Source organism: Mobula birostris, chromosome 12 (assembly GCF_030028105.1).
Source record: "Mobula birostris isolate sMobBir1 chromosome 12, sMobBir1.hap1, whole genome shotgun sequence".
Classification (NCBI taxonomy): domain Eukaryota; kingdom Metazoa; phylum Chordata; class Chondrichthyes; order Myliobatiformes; family Myliobatidae; genus Mobula; species Mobula birostris.
This window is the reverse complement of record NC_092381.1, coordinates 6,250,378-6,273,955: the sequence shown is the minus strand read 5'-3', so window position 1 is coordinate 6,273,955 and position 23,578 is coordinate 6,250,378. Positions and strand designations below refer to the sequence as shown.

General features: G+C 42.6%; 1 protein-coding gene across 2 annotated transcripts in view; it reads right to left on the bottom strand.

Moving 5' to 3' along the window:
- ssx2ipa (synovial sarcoma, X breakpoint 2 interacting protein a) overlaps nt 1-23,123 on the bottom strand; it is a 111,233-nt gene extending 88,110 nt beyond the window's left edge. For both annotated transcript variants that reach the window (XM_072273283.1, XM_072273285.1), the window contains exon 1: nt 22,855-23,123. The gene's annotated coding sequence lies outside the window, so the exon portion shown is untranslated. The remainder of the gene's footprint in view (nt 1-22,854) is intronic.
- Between the last annotated feature and the right edge of the window lie 455 nt (nt 23,124-23,578).

The window sequence follows — 23,578 nt, the reverse complement described above, 5'->3', positions numbered from 1 at the left end:
CCACCCAGGAGGGGAGTTGCTGAGGTGGTGTGTGAGAAAGCAGAGGCCTCTGTGGGCGCGAACATCTTCTTCAAGCAACAAAAACTTTCCACACCCATCCTGACTGCATTCATCTGAAGAAATTCAAATTCCGAAGAAATAGGTTTTGTCACTTTGGGATCAATTCATTAAGACCATAAGACATGGGAGCAAAATTAGGCCATTTAGCCCATCGAGTCGGCTCCACTATTCCATTATGGCTGATTTATCATCCCTCTCAACCTCATTCTTCTACCTTCTTCCCGTAATCTTCAATGCCTTTATGAATGAAGAACCAAGTCATATACTCAATGACTCGGCTGCCACAGCCATCTCTGGCAATGAATTCCACGATTCATCCCCTTCCAACTAAAGAAATTTCTTCTTATCTGTTCTAAGTGTACGTCCTACTATTCTGAAGCTGTGCCCTTTGATCCTAGATTTCTCCACAAAAGGAGACATTGTCTCCAAGTCGCCATTTAGGCCTTTCAATATTCGATGGGTTTCAATGAGATCTCCCCCCCCCCCCCATTCTTCTAAACTGCAGGGGTATAGGCCCCGAGCCAACAAACTCTCCTTATATCAACCTTTCATTCCTGGAATCATTCTGGTGAATCTTCTCTGGACCCTCTCCAATGCCAGCACACTCTTTCTTAGATAAGGGGCCCAAAACTGCTCACAATTGTCCAAGTACAGTCTGACCAATGCCTTATAAAGCCTCATAGCTATTTTTTAAATAAAGTTACAATAATAAAAAATGTTTAGTGCAAAAAGAGGGCAAAGTAGTGATAGAGCAAAAAAAAAATATCAGCAATACAATCTCATTTAACCCAGTAATGGTTGATTTAATAACAGGAATCAATGATCCTTTCACCGTAAAATTCCAGCCTTAAGATTCTTACAATGGAGAGAATAAACATTATCAAATGGGTAGGTAGTGGGATGGAAGGAAGGAAAAGAAATTGAAAGACATGCTGTGAAATTGTTATTCAAATAGCCACTCACCTTAAAAGCTCTATTGCAATAATTGTATACTGTTGAATAATGCACCTCCTGTATAAGTGTCGTACAACAATTGGTAAGTTTTCCGTACTTGGTTTAGTAATCCTCTGCACAGATGGCTGGTTTATCACTCTAAAGGGCACAACCGCTGTTCCATAACTAGTGTCTCTGAGAAGTTGGACAAATTCATACCTCTAAACACAACAAGAAAATCCTACTTTTCTCTCTAACTTGTTGAACAGAATTTAATGTTGGAATTATGTAAACTATAGCCTAGGAGAGCTACCAAAGCTATTCACAGAAAGAAATTGTTGTGTTTGAAGTTCAGCATGCAAGTGTCCGAACGTTTGTCAGCAAATCATGCACTGCTCCAAAGCTCATAACTTTCCAAGAAACTGACAGCTGTTATTTAGGGGCAGGAAGAGGAAAGCAGCAATTTTAAGAAAAATCTTTAAAATCTTGTTATTTCAAAAAAAAAATCCAAATCTTAAAGACCTCCGTTCAAAAATTCCAACGAGTGCACAGTCACAAGGCTGCGGGACCAGACGGCATCCCAGGACAAGTTCTTAGGATGTGCGCAGCACAACTGGCAGGTGTGTTTACAGACATTTTTAATCTCCCTCTCTCCCAGTGTAGAGTGCCACCTGTTTCAAGTTATCCACCATTGTCCCTGTACCAAAAAAGACCAAGGTAACATACCTGAACAACTGGCGTCCTGTCGCACTCACCTCAACAATAAGCAAATGCTTTGAGGAAGCTGGTCAAGGATTCTATCTGCAGCTTGCTAACACACAAACTGGACCCCCTACAATTCACCTACCGACACAACCAATCGACAGATGACACAATAGCCACTGTTCTACATACCGTCCTTACACATTTGGAGAAGGATACCTGTGTGAGAATGCTGTTCTTGGACTACAGTTCAACATTCAAAACCATAGTTCCATCCAGGCTCGACAAGAAGCTCAGAGACCTCAGCCTTGACCCTACCTTGTGCAGCTGGATCCTGGACTTCCTGTCAGATCGCCAGCAGGTCGTAGGAGTGAGCTCCCTCACCTCCAACCCTCTGATTCTCAATACAGGAGCCCCTCAGGGCTGCATACTGAGTTTCCTCCTTTACTCCCTGTATACCCATAACTGTATCGCCACCCACAGCTCTAATCTGCTAATTAAATTTGCCGACGACACTACATTGATTGGCCTCATCTCAAATAATAATGAGATAGTCTACAGGGAAGAAGTCATCTCTCTGACACAGTGGTATCAAGAAAACATCCTCTCCCTCAATGTCACAAAAGCAAAGGAGCTGGTTGTGGATTACAAGAGGAATGGAGACGGGCTAACCCCTATTGACATCAATGGATCTAGGGTTGAGGGGGTAAACAGCTTCAAGTTCCTTGGCAACTACATCACCGAGGACCTCACGTGGTCTGTACACACCAGCTGTGTGGTGAAAAAGGCACAACAGCGCCTCTTTCACCTCAGACAGTTGAGGAAGTTTGGTATGGGCCCCCAGATCCTAAGAACTTTCTACAGGGGCACAACTGAGAGCATCCTGACTGGCTGCATCACTGTCTGGTATGGGAACTGTACTTCTTTCAATTGCAGGACTCTGCAGAGAGTGGTGCAGACAGCCCATTGCATCTGGTTGTGAACTTCCCATGATTCAGGAGATTTACAAAGACAGGTGTGTAAAACGGGCCCATAGGATCATTGGGGACCCGAGTCACCCCAACCACAATCTAATCCAGCTGCTACCATCCGGGAAGCGATACCGCAGCATAAAAGCCAGGACCAACAGGCTCCGGGACAGTTTCTTCTACCAGGCCATCAGACTGATTAACTCATGCTAATTTGAGTGTACTCTATATTACATTGACTGTTCTATTATAAATTACTATGATTGCACATTTAGATGGAGACGTAAAGATTTTTACTCCTCGTAGGTGACAGATGTAAGAAATAAAGTCAATTGAATACATATTTGATTACAGGAAGTTAGACAATTTAAAATGTATATATTGATTAAGATAAAGCATGGAATAGGCCCTTCAAGCCACACCATCCAGAAATTCCTCAACTTAATCCTAGCCCAATCACAGGACAAATTACAATGACCAATTAATGTACTAACCGGTACATCTTTGGGGGGGAAATCAGAACACCCGGAGGAAACCCACACTGCCACGGAGAAATGTACAAGCTCCTTACAGCCAGTGGCATGAAATTAACTTGGGTCACTGGTATTGTAAAGCGTTGCCTGAACCACTGTGCTACTATGATGCCCTAATGATGTAGAAGATTTATATATATCTAGCAGTTTACCATGGGGAAAAATGTACAAAGTCCTTACAGACTGCGGTGGGAGTCAAACCCAGATCAATGATCGCTGGTGCTGTAAAGCGACTGTGCTAACCGCTGCACTGTCACGCCACCTAGGGAGCATCTAAGTACTTCATGGAGTTTGGAAATACAGCATGCTAACAAGCCTTTTTGCCCCCAATGAGTCAGTGCTGCCCAATTATGCCCAGGACCAATTAACCTACTAATCTGTACATCATTAGAATGTGTTAGAAAACTCTTACGGTCATGGGGAGAACATACAAACCCCTTACTGACAGTGGCAGAGTTGAATCTGGGTGACCACTGCTGCAATAGTGTTATGCTAATTGTTACGTTATCAAGCTGCCCAAACACCATCATGCCAAATAGCCTAATTTTGCTCCAATATCTTATGGTCACCCCATATAAACTGGGTAAAATAAAAATTGAAATAGATGGCAGTTTTTCAGAATCCCTGCTTTAATAAAGTAAATTATTTCACCTTACTTTCTACTCCTCTCAGATGATCTGATTTCACGTAAAGTTGATTAACACAGATGCACAAATGTACAATACGTTACAGTATTTCATTTCAGTTCTGGGTGACACCTTCTCAGAGCTCAAATTTCATTTTAGCGTAACAAAGTCACCACCATTTCCAAGGGACCTACTTTTACCACTTAATAAGATTTTAGCTAATTTATTTTACATGAAAATTAAATGAAAGTACAAGACAATGACAGAACACAGACATGAAAATATGTATTACAATTGTAGAACCTTATAGCTTGAACCAGCTTTCCGGAAAGCCTGTCCAATTAGTCCCACTCTTCCATCCGGTCTTGCTGCACATTCACAACTCCTTTCTGAAAATAGCTTTCAGAGAGATTCCATCACACACACAGCCTTTGATACGTTTGAATTTAATACAAAAAATGCTAAATAACAACCAAACCGACGGAGTTGCCATGCCATTACAACTAGACAAAGGATGAGGCCATGTGCATTGCATGATTGCACTGAGATAATTAGAACTACAAATGGATGACTATTCCTTTAATCCAAGGTCAACAGTTTATGTACAACCATCACATACATATTCCCCCAAGGATAGCAAAGAAGATTATACATCAACAGCAAGATAGAAATTAAAACCAAATATTTGCAGTCACCCACAGCTAAGAAGCAAAAAGGATTGCTTAATCAGACAACAAACTGATCGAGCTGAATATTTAAGGAATCAAACTGGAAAAAAATTGCAATCTTGTTCACAACTGTAAGTCAAACTTTACAAACGTTCAAGATCTTTACAAGTAGTATTACAAACTGTAACAAACATACAGATAGGTGTTACACAAACTATTAGAGGGTTTGTGTTCTCAAAGTCTGCCTTCCCAAGACTCTACAACTCATGTTCTCAATATTATTACTTCTTTATTATTGAAAGACCACAAGACACAAGATCAGAATTAGACCGTGCAGATACTTGACTCTGCTCTGCTATTCCTTCATAGCTGATTTATTATCCCTCTCAACCCCATTCTCCTGTCTATTCTCTGTAACCTTTGACACCCTGATTAATCAAGAACCTTAAACCTCTGATTTAAATACATGACTTGGTTTCCAAAGCCGTCTGTGGTGATGATTTCCACAGATTAACCACACTCTGGCTAAAGAAATTCCTCCTTTCTGTTCTAAAGGGACGTCCCTCTATTCAGAGGCTGTGCGCTCTGGTCCTGGACAGCACCTCCACATCTATAGTCACTATTACTTTGTTTTTCTTTTATTTTCACATAACATATCATCTTTTGCACATTGGTTGTTTGTCCATCTTTGTTTCTGAGCAGTTTTTCATTGATTCTGTTGTGTTTCTTTGTATCAAATATGAATGCCTGCAAGAAAATGAATCTCAAGGTAGAATACAGTTACATATGTAATTTGATGATAAACTTCCAAGTTCAAAGTAAACTTATCAGAATGAAACTAGGATATGAGCAACCCTTTAAACTGGATATTAGAGCTACATCCAGAGGTAAGTTTACATGTTCTATTTGACTCTTACAAGTTTACAGCATCATTCTTCACTTATGAAATGTGTATATATGTAGCACATTCATAACAATACTGCACAGAAAATAATTCAGTATGAATTAAATCACCCAATATTCTCCAGCAACTCGGTAAAGCAAAAGGATCAACTTCTTTCGCCATACACATTAGCATGTGTTAGGAATGTGTTGGTCGGGACATAGCATGCAACAAAAAAAAACTGTAAAGAATTACATAAGAAAATAAATAATACAGATATGAAATAAAACGTGCATGAGTACATACAAATATCAGCATTTACAAGCTAAACAGCAAATGTCTACAGTACATGGGGGTAATAGATAGAGGGGGTGTGGTGGCTAACTAGAATGGTGGATCAGATTAACCGCCTGAGGAAAGAAACTGTTAAGATAGTGTGAAGGTTTTGTTTTAACAGTCCTATAGAACTTTTCAGAAGGAAGCTGAAATGTTTACAGCTAGATGCCAAAAGAAATGGAACGAAAGCAATGAGCAGAGTGCAGTAGTATGTTTGTCATGTCAGAGGCTGGGACTAACGATCCAGGCAAAATACAACTACAAAGGATCTGTATGCCTTGAAAACATGTTAAGTGAAGATGCACTTCCTGTTAAAACGAAAGTTGCCTCCCAGAACTCTTTTGGTCAATACCTAAATGCAAAGATACATCAATTCAAATACCTGAAACAATATAGTAATTATTAATTCAAATAAGGGGACGACAGGGTAGTGTAGTAGTTAACATAATGCTATTACAGTGCTAGCAACTCAGGTTCAATCCCTGCCACTATCTGTAAAGTTTGCATGTTCTCCCTGTGACTGCATGGACTTCCACCGGGTGCTCTGGTTTTATCCCACTTGCCAAAAAGTTGGTTAATAGGTTAAGTGGTCACATGGATGCTGTTGCGCAGCACAGGCTTGTTGGGCTAGAAGGACCAGTTACGGTGCAAAACTATATACCTAAATAAAATATACGTAATGAATTCTCTCAGGATACATACTAAACCTATTCTTTACCCCATGTTTCCCTTACTGACCCTGCCACATCAAGTGAGGAAGCCAGTCTCTTCCTTTTTCCACAATCCTGCACACCAGAGTAACTTGATAACTATTTGTTATTGGCACAGCTGTTACAGATGACTCCCTGACTAGAATTTCAATTAGACCATAAGACACAGGAGCAGAATTAGGCCATTCAGCCCATTGAGTCTGTTCCATCACAGAATATTTATTATCCCTCTCAACCCCATTCTCCTACTTTCTCCTTCAGAATCAGAATCCTTTATTATCGCCAAGTATGTGGACACATACAGGGAATTTGATGCCGGTTTCCCTGAGTTCTCGCTGTACAGAATCAAAAAACAAACAAAACAATAGAGCAAATAATTGTGAACTATATACAATGAGGTATACCTGTGTATGTACAGGTGGACTTGATTTATAATAGACAAATTCAAGTGTTCATAAGACTGGTGGCATATGGAAAGAAACTGTTCTTGTACCTATTTGTCCTGGCATACCGTGATCTAAAGCGCCTACCAGAAGGTATGCTCTGACTAATCAACCTCCACTTAAAATACAGTAGATTCCGGTTAATTGGGACACATCGGGACCAGTGCATTTTTACCCAATGAAGTGGCTGTCGCAAATAGCCAAAGTTTCAAGGAAAAGTGAAAAAAGGCAAACTACCATTTAACTTAGTTACAAATTATGTATTTAAACGAAATACAGAAAAAAACTGGAACACTGTCAATACTATTGGTGGTTGTTTGTCATATCAGAAGATGACAGGAAACCTTTGCGGGAGAGTTTTTAAAGTAGAAAAGCCACTGGGCAGTTCCGCTCACTGGACCTCAGAGGTACTATTCCAGTGTACAACTGGGATCCTCCCTAGTTGCAGTGGATGACTATGGCTACTTCTGTGCCTTGTCATGCCCTTTGCTCTCCACGAGGCATTGCAGAACTACCTTTCTGGCCATTGGATCTCATCCGCCCAGTCCGCCAGGGATGACTTTACATTCTAGGACAGGCATGTCCCTATCTCACCGGGCTATGAGGCCTGCCAGCTACCCTGACCTGTGAAGCGGTGTACCAGGATGTGTACACTGTCCCATGCAAACTACTACTTGGGAGCCACAGGCAAAGCTGAGCATTCAGTCGGGTCCCAAAGGTTGCATTCAAGATGACTGCCAATATCTTCAAATTCCTCATAGCTCACATCTTGAAGTAGTGAAATCATTTCTGTCATGTCCAAGCTTGAATGCTTGAAACAACAGTGAGCAGAACAGTTGCCTTACTGCTTAAATCATTGTTTTTGAACACAACACATGCAACCAATGTTATTTAAAAACTGTTCACTCTAATTGTGGGATAATAAATCAGCCATGATGGAATAGCAGAGCAGTCTCAATGGGCCAAATGGCAGCATTCTGTACTTATGGCTTATGGTCTAATTACCCTTCAGTCTAACACTAGACATCCTCCCTTGCTGTGTAAGGGGCCTCATAAATTTTGGTCATGTACCCCAAGGATTTTAATAGTGAAAACTGTTAAGCATTCAGAAGAGAAAAATGTAAAAAAGTGTATGTTCTCTGCAAACTACATTACATTACAGACACCGATGATGCAGGAAACAAGCCAACAATCACCCCACCCCCAACAGTAACGTGGTCATATGATTATCTATTTTAGTGATAATCCACTAGTCACACTAACTTACCTCTCCACACCCCCAACCAGCACTCCCGTCAGAGTCACCTTATATACAGACACACCTGTGCCTGGCGTTACTTATGGACATATAATCTACCTATATAAACTGATCTGGCATATTTATATTTTTGTGGGCTTTCAATGATTATTGTTTTCAACAGCTTTGCACTCAACATCAGTTAGACCAAAGAACCGACTGTGAACTTTAGAAGGGCAAGACGAGGGAACACATAGTCCTCATAGAGGGGTCAGAAGTGGAGAAAGTGATCAACTTCAAGTTCCTAGGTGTCACTATCTCTGAGGGTTTAACCTGGACCCACATAATGATGCAGCTACAAAGAAAGTATGGCAGCAGCTATATCTCATGAGGAGTTTGAGGAGATTTGGTATGTCACAAAGATGCTTGCAAATTTCTACAGATGTCCCGTGGAGAACATTATAAATGTTGCATTACTGTCTGGTATGGAAGGGGGGTGGGGGAGGTGGGTGCTACTACACAGGATTGAAATAAGCTGCAAAGAGACTTAGAGCTAACTAAGTTTACATCATGGGCACTACCTCCACAGTATCCAGAACATCAAGAAGCAATGACTCAAAATGGTTGCATCCATCATTAAAAGACCCCCATCACTCAGGACATGCCCTCTTCGCATTGCTACTATCAGGGAGATGGTACAGGAGACTGAAGACAAACATTTCTGAAACAGATTCTTCCCCACCGCCATCAGATTTCTGAATGAACATTGAACCCATGAACACCACCTCACTACTTTACTTTTGCACTATTTACTTAATTTTACTATTTAATACATATACTTACAGATGACACAAAGGTTGGCAGGTGCTGTGGATAGTGTGGAGAACTGTCAGAGGTCACAGCAAGACATTAATAGGATGCAAAACTGGGCAGAGAAGTGGCAGATGGAGCTCAACCCAGATAAGTGTGAGATGGTTCATTTTGGTAGGTCAAATATGATGGCAAAATATAGTATTAATGGTAAGACTGTTGGCAGTGTGGAGGATCAGAGGGATCTTGGGGTCCGAGTCCATGGGACACTCCAAGCTGCTGCGCGGGTTGACTCTGTGGTTAAGAAGGCAAACGGTGTATTGGCCTTCATCAATCATGGGATTGAGTTTTAGGAGCCGAGAGGTAATGTTGCAGCTATATAGGACCCTGGTCAGACCCCATTTGGGAGTACTGTGCTCAATTCTGGTCGCCTCACTACAGGAAGCATGTGGAAACCATAGAAAGAAAGCAGAGGAGACTTACAAGGATGTTGCCCGGATTGGAGAGCATGTGAACTCAGCCTTTTCTCCTTGTAGCGACAGAGGATGAGAGGTGACCTGATAGAGGTGTACAAGATGAGGAGAGGCATTAATTGTGTGGATAGTCAGAGGCTTCTTCCCAGGGCTGAAATGGCTAACACGAGAGGGCACAGTTTTAAGGTGCTTGGAAGAAGGTACAGACGGGATGTCGGGGTAAGTTAAATTTTTAAATCGCTCTTCTCGCAATTCCTTCGTCTCCGCCGCATCTGCTCGCAGGATGAGGCGTTTCATTCCAGGACAAAGGAAATGTCTTCCTTCTTTAAAGAAAGGGGCTTCCCTTCCTCCACCATCAACACTGCTCTCAAACACATATCTCCCATTTCACACACATCTGCTCTCACCCCATCCTCCCGTCACCCCACTAGGAATAGGGTTCCCCTTATCGTCACCTACCACCCCACCAGCCTCTGGACCAACATATAATTCTCCGTAACTTCCGCCACCTCTAACAGGATCCCACTACCAAGCACATCTTTCTCTCCCCCCCCCCCCCTCTGCTTTCCACAGGGAAAGCTCCCTACACGACTTCCTTGTCCATTCGTCCCCCCATCCCTTTCCACCGATCTCCCTCCCGGCACTTATCCTTGTATGCGGAAAGAGTGCTACACCTGCCCTTACACTTCCTCCCTTACCACCATTCAGGGCTCCAGACAGTCCTTCCAGGTGAGGCGACATTTCACCTGTGAGTAGGCTGGGGTGATATACGGCATCCGGTGCTCCTGATGTGGCCTTCTATATATTGGCGAGACCTGACGCAGACTGGGAGACCATTTCACTGAACACCTGTGCTCTGTCCGCCAGAGAAAGCAGGATCTCCCAGTGGCCACACATTTTAATTCCACGTCCCATTCCCATATGTCAATCCATGGCCTCCTCTACTGTAAAGATGAAGCCACACTCAGATTGGAGGAACAACACCTTATATTCCGTCTGGGTAGCCTCCAACCTGATGGCATGAACATTGACATCTATATCCTCCGTTAATGGCCCTCCTCCAGTTCTCACCCCATCCCTTGTTTATTTATTTATTATTTTTCCCCCTTTTTTTCCCTTCTCTCTCTGTCCTTCTCACAATAACTCCTTGCCTGCTCTCCATCTTCCTCTGGTGCTCCCCTCCTTTCTTTCTCCCTAGGCCTCTCATCCCATGATCCTCTCCCTTCTCCAGCCTTGTATCCCTTTTGCCAATTAACTTTCCAGCTCTTAGCTCCATCCCTCCCCCTCCTGTCTTCTCCTATCCTTTCGGATCTCCCCCTTCCCCTCCCACTTTCAAATCTCTTACCATCTCTTCTTTCAGCTAGTCCTGACAAAGGGACTCGGCCCAAAACGTCGACTGTACCTCTTCCTATAGATGCTGCCTGGCCTGCTGCGTTCCACCACCATTGTGTGTGGTGGTTGAGAGTGGTGACTGCGTGGAATGGGCTGCCAGTGATGGTGGTGGAGGCGGACACGATACAGTCTTTTAAGACTCCTAAATAGGTACACGGAGCTTAGAAAAATAGAGGGCTATGGGTAAGCCTAGGTAATTTCTAAGGAAAAGACATGTTCGGTACAGCTTTGTGGGCCGAAGGGCCTGTATTGTGCTGTAGGTTTTCTGTTTCCAATTCATGTTTTTTCTGATTATGTATTCATTGTACTGCTGCTGCAAAGACAACAAACTTCACAACATATGCCAGTGATATTGAACTTAATTCTGATTGTTTAACTTACCGCATACTTTTTTGTGCTGTATTGGATCCAGAGAAACAACTATTTCATTCTCCTTTACATTTGTGTACTGGAAACAACATTAAACAATGCTGATGCCAAGTGGTCACAGCACTAGGGATTACTCCTTTCCTCAAAAATAATTCCATAGGCTCTTGAACTTCCACCATCAGTGGAAAAGCAGGCAGGACCTCAAATTATCAGAAGCAGGTTTATTCACACGGACATTTGAAATTTGTTGCTTTGAAGCAGTAGTACAGTGCAATACACAAATATTACTACAAATTAGAATACGAATATAAAATAATAAACGGTGCAAAAATAGGGCAAAATAGTGAGGTAGTGTTCATGCTTATGGACCATTCAGAAATCAGATGGCAGAGGGAACAAAGCTGTTCGTGAAATATTGAGTGTGTGTCTTCGGGCTCCTGTACCACCTCCTTGACAGTAGCCATGAGAAGAGGGCATGTTCTAGGTGCTGAGGTCCATCATGGTGGGTGCTGCCTTCTTGTGGCATTGCATTATGAAGATCTTGATGGTAGGGAGGCTGGTGCCCATAATGGAGCTGGCTGAGTTTACAATCCTCTGAAACTTGTTCCTGTACAGAAGCCCCTCCAAACCAGACGATGATGCAACCAGTTAGAATGCTCTCCACGGTACTTTTGTAGCAATTTGTGAGCAACTTTGGCAATATAGCAAATCTCCTTAAGGCAGTAATGCAAATCAAGGATGGAGGTTTAGCAGAATTTGCTCATTTACTAAAATAATGTAGCCACAGGGCATCAACATTATTCACTGACCCAAGGGAAAAGCAAGTTTCTTATTACCCTGTGAGTCATCAAATCCCATCACACCAGGTTGACGATATTTTTTTAAAAATGACATAATGCCTTCATGCTGTTGACTTTGCCCAGCTAAAGCCTGTTTTATAACAGTAAAGAGCAATATGCCAATGAGTCATAATTGCACGATAGGAATTACATCTGACCAGCAGGTGACAAACAGAGATACCTTAGGTCTGCTGGTTGTTAACACATTTCGCTGCATGTTTCAATGTACATATGATAAATCTCAAACAATGTCCTACTCCAAGACACACAATTTGCAATTAAGCACTCAGACTCTATACAAGATGCAAAACCACCAAGCCACAGTCTCCCTACTTCCTCTCTCAATTGACCTGAGTACTCACCTACTCTTGGATGAGCCACAGCTTAGTATCAAAGGTGGAAGTTACAAGGTTCAGACCCCGCTGTAAACTCGTTATCATTTCTTGTTCTCACTACATCTCATGTTCAGAGGTTATAGCTCAACATCCTCATCAGATTTCATTTCTTTCTCGTTTTAAATACAAAAGTGGCCCATCTTCCTTTCCTCAATTGTATTCCTGGATAAATTCTAAAAATGACTCCAGTTGTCTTTCTTACTGTCCATCAGCTCAAACTTGCCCAGAAGTCCCAGAGGGTGGTTGGGTATATGGAACAAAGTGGCAAAGGAAGTGGTAGAGGTGGGTACAATTATAATGTTTACAAGACATTTAGGCAAGTAGACTGATAGATAAGAACTCCATCATAGCCAGTCCCAAACCCAGCTGTGAAAGCAGAAGGGGTAGGGCATGGAACTAGTAATCCCATCCCATAATGACCCAGAGCTACAGAAACATCAACTGTAGTTCCAAAGACCTCATCCCTGGAAGCGGAAGCATCTTTGATGGGATACACTGGGGACATCTTGAAAGACAGACCCGGGACAGAAGTGGCAAGCTGCTATCGGCAGACAATGCCTCAGCAAGGGTAATGGACTTAAGACGAATGGATAAGAAAGATTTAGAGCAGGGTTACGAACCTAGGGTACACAGACCCCTCAGTTAATGGTAGGAGTCCATGGCTGTGTGGTTCTGTTGGCAAGAGATGGAATTACACCTTTAGAAAGAGATTTCATTGGGTCAGAGAATGCTTAATCTTTGTGGGTGGACTTAAGAAACTGCAAGGGTAAAAAAAACATTTTAGGAGTCATATATAAGTGTCCAAATAGTAGCCAAGATGCAGAGTTGAGACTGCAAAGGGAGCTGGAAAAGGCATGTAATAAGGGTAATAACACAATTGTAATGGGGGGCTTCAATATGGAAGGGGATTGGGAAAAATCAGGTTGCAAGAGGGGGAATTTGTTGAATGCCTACAAGATGGCTTTTAAGAGCAGCTTGTGCCAGAGCCTACTCAGGGAAAGGCCATCTTAGATTGGGTATTGTGTAATAACCCAGATCTTTTTAGGGAGCTTAATATAAAGGCACTGATCATAATATGATTGAATTCATACTGCAATTTGAGAGGGAGAAGCACAAGTCACATGTACTAGTATCGCAATTAAATAAAGGGAATTACAGAGGCATGAGAGAGGAGTTTGCCTAGGTGGATGGGAGGACAACACTGCCGGGAATGACAGCAGAGCAGAAATGGCTGAAGTTTCCGGGAATGGTTCACAAGGCGCAGGATAGATATGTCCCACAGAAGTTGTTGTTAAATGGCTAGGTAGACAAATGTGGCTGATAATGGGAATTAAGGACTGCATAAAAACCAAGGAAAGAGCATACAAGGTAGCAAAAGTGAGTGGGAAGTTGGATGATTAGAAAGCTTTTAAAATCCAACAAAGTCAACTAAAAAAAGCTATAAGGGAAAAGATGAGATACAAGGGCAAACTAGCCAATAACAAAGCAGGATATTAAAAGTTTTTTCAGTTATATGAAGTGTAAAAGGGTGGTAGGAGTTGATATTGGACCACTGGAAAATGATGTTGGTGAGGAGACAAAAATGGCAGATGAACTTAATGAGTGCTTTGCAACAGTCTTCACTGTGGAAGACACCAGCAGCGTGCCAGAGGTCTGTGAGTGTCATGGAGCAGGAGCAAGTGCCATTGCTATTACAAAGAAAAAAAAAGTGCTCGGCAAACTGAAAGGTCTTAAGGTGGATAAGTCATCTGGACATGATGGACTACATCCCAGAGTCCTGAGAGAGGTTGCTGAGAAGAGGCAACAGATGCATTGATCATGACATTTCAAGAATCATTTGATTGTGCCATGGTCCCAGAGGATTGGAAAATTGCAAATATCACTCCACTCTTAGAAAGGAGGAAAACAAAAGAAAGGAAATTATAGGCCAGTTAGCCTAGCCTCAGTGGCTGGGAATGTGTTGGAGTCCATTATTAAGGATGAGGTTTTGGGGTATTTGGAAGCTAATGATAAAACAAGTTTAAGTCAGCATGATTTCTGTTAAGGGAAATCTTGCCTGACAAAATATGTTAGAATTCCTTGAAAAGTAACAAGCAGGGTGAACAAAGGTGAGGCAGTGGATGTCACTTACTTGGATTTTCAGAAAGCATTTGATAAGGTGCCACACATTAGGCTGCTTAACAAGATAAAATCCTATGGCATTACAGAAAGGTACTGGCATGGATAGCGGAATGGCTGACAGGTAGGAGGCAGTGAGTGGGAATAAAAGAGGCCTTCTCTGATTGGGTGCCAGTGACTAGTGGTGTTCTTCAAGGGTCAGTACTGGAACCATTAATTTAACCATTGTCTGTCAATGATTTAGATAATGGAATTGATGGCTTTGTGGCAAAGTTTGCAAACGATACAAAGGTAGGTGGAGGGGTAGGTGTGTTGAGGAAGCAATGCGATTGCAGCAGGAAATGTATGATAATGCATTTTGGTAAAAGGAACAATAGTGCAGATTATCCAAACGGGGAGAAAATTCAAATATTAGAGGTGCAGAGGGACTTAGGAGCCCTAATGCAAAACTCCCAGGAGGTCAATTTACAGATTGAGTCTGTGGTAAAGGCAAGTGCAATACTGGCATTTATTTCGAAGGGAACAGAATATAAAAACAAGGAGACAATGCTGAGGCTTTACAAGACACTTGTCAAGCTGCAAGAGTTATTGTCAACAGTTTTGAGCCCCATATCTCAAAGGATGTGTGGTCATTGGAGAGAGTCCAGAGGAGGTTCACAAGAATGATTCTGGGAATGAAATAACATGAGGAGTGTTTGGCAGCTTTGGTCCTGTACTCACTGGAATTTAGAAGAATGTGGGAGGATTCTTCTAAATCTCATTGAAACCTACCCAATATTCAAAGGACCAGACAAGGGTGGATGTGGAGAGGATGTTTCCTGTGGTAGGCATATCCAGAACTAGAGAGCACAGCCTCAAAATTGAGAGGAGATCTTTTAGAACAGAGGTAAGGAGGAATTTTTTAGCCAAAGATTTCTCAATCTATGGAATGCTCTGCCACCAGCTGCAGTGGAGGCCAAGTTCGTGGGTATATTTAAAGTTTCCTGATTGGTCAGGGCATCAATGGATATGGTGAGAAGGCAAGTGTATGTGGTTGAGTGGGATCTGGGATCAGAGATCAGCCTTGAAGGAACTGCAGAGCAGACCTGATGGGCCGAATGGCTTAATTCTGCTCCCATGCCTTATGGCCTAGAGGGATTGTCTAATTCTGCTCCTTTGTCATATAATGTGTGCAAAACTTGGAGAGACAGGACGAGCTCAAATAACACCTTAGTCAGCACGGATGAGCTGGGCCAAAGGGTCTGTTTCCATGCTGCATAACTCTATGACCTTCTCGAGCAATCTGCGTTGCCAAATCTGGCTCATCATTTACACATCTTCATTAACCTACAGTGTCAGTAGTGCACCATTTACATGTTGCCAGTGTAACATTCACATTTACCGCACAGTGAAGGACAAGCACATATTAATTAGGGTGTCTCCAGGGGTTTGCTAAGATGTGGCAAACAGGGCTCATTAACTTTGCATGTGAAAACAGAGGAACAAGTTTCTCTCATAATGAACAGTATGATGGTTTGTTTTAGACTGCATACAAGGAGGTCAAGAACAACATTCAGGCACCTTGCCATGTATCTCTACCAAGGAATGTCCAATGGGAACTCAAGTTTCATTTAACCTCAACAAGTGGAGGAGTCCAGGACCAGAGGGCACAGCCTGGAAATAGAAGGATGTCCCTTTAGAACAGAGAAGAGGAAGGATTTCTTTAGCTGTACTGTGGTGAATCTGTTGAATTTATTGCCACAGGCGGCAGTGGGTGACACGTTATTGGATATATTAACATGGAGATTGACAGGCTGTTGATTAGTAAAGGTGTCAAAGGTTACAGAGAGAAGACAGGAGAATGGGGTTGAGAGGGATAATAAATCAGCTGCGATGGAATGGTGGAGAAGACTGAAACGGGCTGAAAGGCCTAATTCTGCTCCGACATCTTATAGTTATAAGACAGAGGAAGACCATTCATGCCATGCGGTCACAGTGGCTATATGGAAAAAAAATCAATCCAGCTGGTCCTGTTTCCCCCCTCACCATGCTTGCTTGCCCCACCCTTCATTTCAGACACAATGAGAACATTTGCCATATGGATATATGCACACACTGTATTTACATAGAGGCTTCTGTTTTCACCATAACATGCTACCAGCCTGCAGATAATTTAGAACTCACTACAAATTACATTGATGGCCACTGGACAGATACAAACTAAGAGATGGGTGTAAAACTATAGCAAATTTCATTTAGAAAAATGAGCATATTCACTTAGACCAAAGAAACAGGGCCACTTTAGCAGGGCAGTTAGCATGACATTATTACAGCTCGGGGCATCACAATTTTGGGTTCAATTCTGGCTGGCTGTAAGGAATGTGTTCCTTCCCATGAAAATGTGGATTTCTTCTGGGTGCTCTGGTTTCCCCCCACATTCCAAAGATGTGCCATTAGTGGCTGGTAAGTGGTGGGCGTGTTCTATTGGCACTGGAAACATGTGGGTTGCCCCCAGCCTAATCTCAGACTGTGTTGGTTGTTGATGTAAATTGACATGCTTCTGTATATTTCAATGTACAGTGACAAATAAAGTTAACCTATATCTGTATAATTTTGGTTTCAAACTGGACTAGCTTTAAAATTACAGTTTTCCTGAAAGTTAAAGTACATATATGTCACCCAACACATACATGTCCATTGGTCAGTAGGTTAATTAATCAGTAGGGTGTAATTGGGCAGTGCAGGCTTGCAGGGCTGAAGGGCTGGTTACCGTGCTGCATTTCTAAAATCAAAATAAAAACAATTTTTCACTGAGGGATTTCGTTCCCAAAATGCTGTAGACACCGAGTCCATTTGAAGCATTTGACTCAGCTCACTTGATCATGAGGCAAGGTTTCAAAAGCATATAAAAGAGTCGAGGTATGGATAAAACCATGCCGTGCTTAGTTTGTTAATAGCTGAAGAAGCTGATCACCCTTGGTTACCTGCACTCTGATGCAGGGCGTCCCTAAGTAATAAGCAACAGTGCTTTCTGAGAATGCTATCTATTCATGCATCATTCCAATGGTTAGACACTCACCCAATAGAGCAAAAAGGTCAACAAAACACTCCGTGCTGACAAAGACCTGGCACATTTTGTGGCACGGACTACTCCAATACTGACCTATTTTGTGTACAAGCATCCGCATTAATGAATAGTTGGCATTCAATACCATTGATTTCGCTGACTGTAAATCCAAAGGAAGAATGCTCACAGCAAACAAGCAAAGGAAATTGCACAAATTTTGAACGAACACTTAAACCATTTTGCTGACAGAAAAACAAAAAAAAGATAGAGCTCAAATACCTCTAGACCATAGGAGAATGAAGGGAGATTTGACAGAATTATGAGGGGTATAGAAAGGACAAAAGCAAGCAGGCCTTTTCTACTGAGGTTATAGCTTAAGGGGGAAAGGTGAACTATTTAAGGGGAACCTGAAGGGAAAACTTCATTCAGAGGGAGGCAAGGGTGTGGAACATACTGTCAGCTAAGGTAGTGGATGCAGCTTTGAATGCCATGCTTAAGAGAAGTTTGGATAAGTACATGGATGGGAGGGCTATGGTGCAGGTGTAGGTCGATGGGACCAGGCGGAATAACAATTCTACATTGAGCAGATGGGCCTGTTGCTATACTGTAGTGCTCTATAATTTAATGACTAAATACAGTGAGACTCATCAGAACCAGTACATTTTGGCCCAATGAAGCGGCTGCTCCAATTAGCCAGAGTTTCATGGAAATAGTTAAAAATAACAAACTGCCATCTGAGTAAAAATGATGTACTTAAAATGAAATATAAAACAAGTTATATTACCAAAACTACTACAGTACAATAAAACTTAACTTCATAATAGCAATCAGGAATTCATTCAGTGTACGCTGCCGTTTTCTTTTGATTCGACAGTAAATGAACAAAATCAGCACAGAACTTAGTGCAGATAATGGACTACCTTCATACAATGCTTTTGACGACTGTATTTTCCAAGTCTTCATAGTTCCTAACTTGAAGTAGTGAAATTACTTAATTTTCGCTCCTGCCCGTTTCTCGCATCTCCAAATCTGAATGCTTGAAACCAGTGAGTAAAACAGTTCCGAATTATCTTACTGCTCATTTCACACCAACTATCAGTGACAAAAAAAAATCACTGCTTTTTCAACACAATCACACACAACTGATGCCATTTAAAAACTGATCACTCAAAGAACATTGTAGTGTCTAACACCCATGCAAGTGCACAAGACTTCTGCTGTTCACAAAATCTCCTACTCCAATTAAGGAGCATAGTATCCCAAATAAACAAAGGGAATCTCAGCTGTTTTCTTGATTAAATTGTTCTCTTTAAAGTTGTCCCAAATAACTGGCTGCTCTGATTAACCGATGACCCAATTAACCAGAATCCACTGTAGTTGAAAAAAATAAATATTCTGCTCAAGATATCATGAAAGGGTCAGAAAGGTTTGTCAGATAGCTTGCCTTCCACACACAACAATAATGTTTTTATAGAAATAATTTCTCAGCAAATTACTAATTCCTGAGCAACAAAGCAGAATTGTGGAGAGGCTAGATGTAATAATGAGCAGCTTCTGAATTTCTCCTCCCAATTGCACCAAATCACTGTTTTCATCAAGACCACTACCAAATGTGGCAATACCAGAGAAACCAGTGACCACAATTAAAAGCAGAAATGACATTTGTACTTTCAAATGCAACTGTGTCACTGAAGTTTTGAGCCCGTGTTAATATCTGTGTGCTGCAGTAATACAAACAATGGGAAAATCAGCAGTTTGATTCACTCCACAGCACTGACTGCCCCACACCACTGACCCTCCCATCAACTTCCAGGCCTATTGTACAGCTGATCTGGCAATAAATAACAAAGATTCTAGAATTTGATAATGAAAAACTACTCCTCCCCCCACTCTCTATAACTATACACTGAAAGTTTTGGCATTACTGCATCGTTTTATTCTAACTTCTAAAAAACCAATGTAGTTGCAATCACAGATGATCAAAAGACGTCAGAGGTATGTTTTTTTTTAAAAAAACAGCTGTGGATGCATGGAAAACCTTGCCAGAGATGGTATGGTGATAGAGTTAGACACATTAGGGACATTTAACAGACACTTAGATAGGTACATGGATGATAGAAAAATTTAGGGTTACGTATATATTTGTTATTTCAAGATACAGCAAGGAACAGGCCCTTCGAACCAGGCCACCCAGTAACCCACCGATTTAACCCAGCCTAATCAAAGGATAATTTATAATGACCAATTAACCTACCAAATGTGGGAGGAACCACAGCATCTGGGGTAAGCTCATATGCACAGTAAAAGGTATGTAGAAACTTGCTTACAGAGGGTGCTGGAATTGAACTCTGAACTCCAGAACCCCGAGCTGTAACAGCATTGCACTAACCACTATGCTACTGTGGCACCCAAGGTAGCGGATTATGTGCGAGGGAAAGGTTAGACTGACCTTGGAGAAGACTGAAAGGTCAGCACATCGTGGGTCAAAGGGTCTGTATTGTTCTATGTTCCATGTAGATGTTAAGAATTATAGAAAAATATACCCATGCAAACTCAGGCACAGCAGGTACATTGAGCAGTCAAACACCGGTGTCGCGGATCTTCTGCACACATAAACCTGACCACCTTGTAGACTCCCTTCAGTATCTTTGTGGACCGCACAGGGACAGACAAAAACCAATACCCTCAAAACAAATAGATAAAGGCTGATATCCCTGTCAAGGACAACCAGAAACATTTTTTCTTTGAAAGTTACCATCATTCTGATTATTGTCTGGTCTTTACATGTTAGTAGCCAGCTGGGCTTTTCGCAAGCCATCACAACCACAAAATTAAAACATTTATTTTGAGCCTCTTGTGAATAGCCAGACAGCATGGTTTTCAGCTGTTATGCTAGCCTACTGACTTTGTGAACAAAGTCCCTCCCCGTTCTCTGGAAGACGTGAACACTCTTCACAATTAAACCGAGCATTATTATTCAGAGATTATTGCGCAGAATTCAGGCTATCACTCCTTGCTCAAGCCACCAGATGGCAAAATCCAGACAACTGACTGAATCTGAACACAACCTCTTCAGAAGGTGGGGGTGGGGGTGATGGTGAGTGGCGACACAGGGAATAACACAAAGCATTAATCCATCTTCCTGACAATAATGCAGAATTTAAGTCTACATCCATCACAAGTAAAAAGGATTAACTTGGGCATCTAATTTACAACTTACACTTATGTGGCAAAATAACTTTTCATCAGACAAAAGTTTGATCATATTAGAAAATTAGGAAAGAAAATTTAAAGATTGATTTTGGTGAAATAAAATCAAAGTGCTAGGAACAGGAGGTAGCAAGCTTAAAGGATTGTCAGAAAAGAACTTAATAGGGTTAATGACAGGATTCCACAGAGTCCTGATCAAAGCAACCGAAAGGACAGCCACAGATAGCAGAGTGATTAAATTCAGAGGTGTTCTAGAGGCCACAATGGCTGAGATCTCAGTGGGTTGCAAGGCTGGAGGCAGTTACAATGACTGGAGGGTGGGGCCATAGAGAAAATGGAAGACAAGTCTTTTTTCAAACTTTGTCACACCCAGGGATGGTCAACTCTGCAAATATCAATTACAACTTGGTTTGAAGTTCTGAATGAAATTTTAGTTTTGAAATTCTTAGCACTGTTTAAAGCAGTTTGTGCAGTTAAAGCGGAACTGAAGTAAATTGCACACTATGTTTTTTGAAAATTGAACAAGCTAATTTCTAATCACAAAGCTACTTTGATTATAAATAATTAAATCTAATTGCATCACCGTCTGTGATAGCAACATCTCAATCTATTGTAACCATTCTCCATTACCCAGTGGGTTCCTTGACTGTGCCAACACCCAGTCTAGTACTTATGACCCCAATTCCACCCTACTCTTTTACAATCTTAACAATTTTAACCATCTTTTACAATGTACGATGTCTGAGCCAGTTTTTATTGCCCATATCCAATTGTTTTTCCAGGAGACCAGATAGCGTTGGTGACTCACCTTCTTGAACTGCTCTACTTTTATTTATTAGCACATTATACTCTTTCCTCTTCAAGTGTTCATCTGGGTTCTCCTTAAGCTCAGTCTATTATTTTTAAAGCATGTACCACACTCTCATTTCCACTGTTCTCTGGATAAGGTTTACCCTGATTTCCACAAGATGTAGGAGCAGAATTGAGCCCTTTCGCCATGGCTGATTCATTTCTCTCTTGGCCGCAGTCTCCTGCCTTCTCCCGGTATCTCTTCATGTACTGGCAAATCAAGAGCCTATCAACCTTTGCCTTAAATTCACCCAATGACTTGGCCTCCACAGCCACCTGTGGCAACAAATTCCACAGATTCATCACCCTCTGGCTAAAGAAATTCCACTTCATCCCTTTTCTAAATGACGTTCCTCTTTTCTGAGGCTGTGCCCCATTACAGGAGGCATCCTCTCCATATCCACACTATCAGGCATTTCAATATTCAATAGGTTTCATTCAAATAAACATTCGGCAGGTTTCACATGCCTTTCAAGGCATCTCAAAACATTTTTCAATCAATGAAGTATTTTTTTGAAATACGAGGCAATAGTCAAGAGATTCGGCAGATGCTGGAGATCTTGACCAACAATGCTGGAGGAAGAGCAGGTCAGGCAGCATTTATGGAGGGAAATAAGCAGTCGACGTTTTGGGCCGACACCCTTCATCAGGACTGGAAAGGAAAGGGTTAGAAGCCAAAATAAGGTGTGGGGGAGGGGAGAGGGGAAGGAGAACCAACTGGCAAATGTTAGGTGAGAGCAGGTGAGGCGGAAGGTGCAAGAACATCCCCGGCTCCCCACCCCACAAATAGGGGGACACAAAGATAAGATTCTTTTCGCGGAGGGTATCTGATCTGGAATGCGTTAATGGGAGGCAGTAGATTCAACCGTGGCTTTACGAAAAGAGAATTAAAAAGAGTTCGAGTCGAGTTTGTTGTCATGCGCGCTTGTATGCACAGGTGCAATGAAAAACTGTAACTTGCAGCAGCATCACCACAGGCACACAGCATTGGAGACACAACATTCACACTACATGACTTATACAAGAATGCATAATTAAAATTACGGTGAGCTCCTGCTGTACAAATGGTTATAGTTTACAAGAGTAAAGGGAGATAGTGGGACGACGAGCAAAAAGCTCGCTGATACCGGAGAGCCAGGATCCAGCAAGGGGTGCACCAGCTCACCCTGCCTTGCCCCCCTATGCCGCCCCATACGGCCCTGTCCCCGGCGGCCACCACCTGTTGCACCGGGATCCCGGAACCCAGCGTCTTACCTCTGGTCCGGAAGGCGGCCGCTCTCAGTCTGCGGCAGCGGCGCGTCCAAATCCTCCGCTCGGGGACGCGGCCGGCAGCTGAACTGCTGCGCCTGCGCGTCAGCCGGAATCCATAGCAACCGGCCCCCCTCCTCAATGCCTCATCACGAAGAGGCCGCTATTGTCATCAGGAATCCCCGCCTCCCAGCAGCCAGCAACACCGGCGCCCTCTTTCTCACTGACACGATGTAGGCAGAGACGCCGCTAAAGCCAGATCGGCAGACAACTGCAGTAAACCCAGCACTCATTGGCTGCCCAGGAGATACGCGCCGCAGATATGCCTTGCTCCCCGCCCCCTCCTCCAACGGACAAAACTCAGCCCCGCCCCTTTCTTCAGGCGTCCACGCCCCCAGATCTAAGCCCCGCCCCTTTCTTCAGGCGACCACGCCCCCAGATCTAAGCCCCGCCCCATTTTCAGATAACTGCTGCTCTGCATGTAAGCCCCGCCTCTTTCTGCTGATACTGCCCCCAGAAATAAGCTCCACCCCTTTCTTCCAGACAAGTATGCCCCCAGATTTCAGCCCCACCCCATTCAATAACTGCCACCCCCAGATCTCAGTCACACCCCATTTGGTCAGATAACCCCCCCTCCAGATCTCACTCCTGCCAACAATGAACATTGAAACAGAACAGAACCTTTCCTCTCAGCAGCACCTTCCTTCGCCCACCCTTTCTCCCTCTCAGT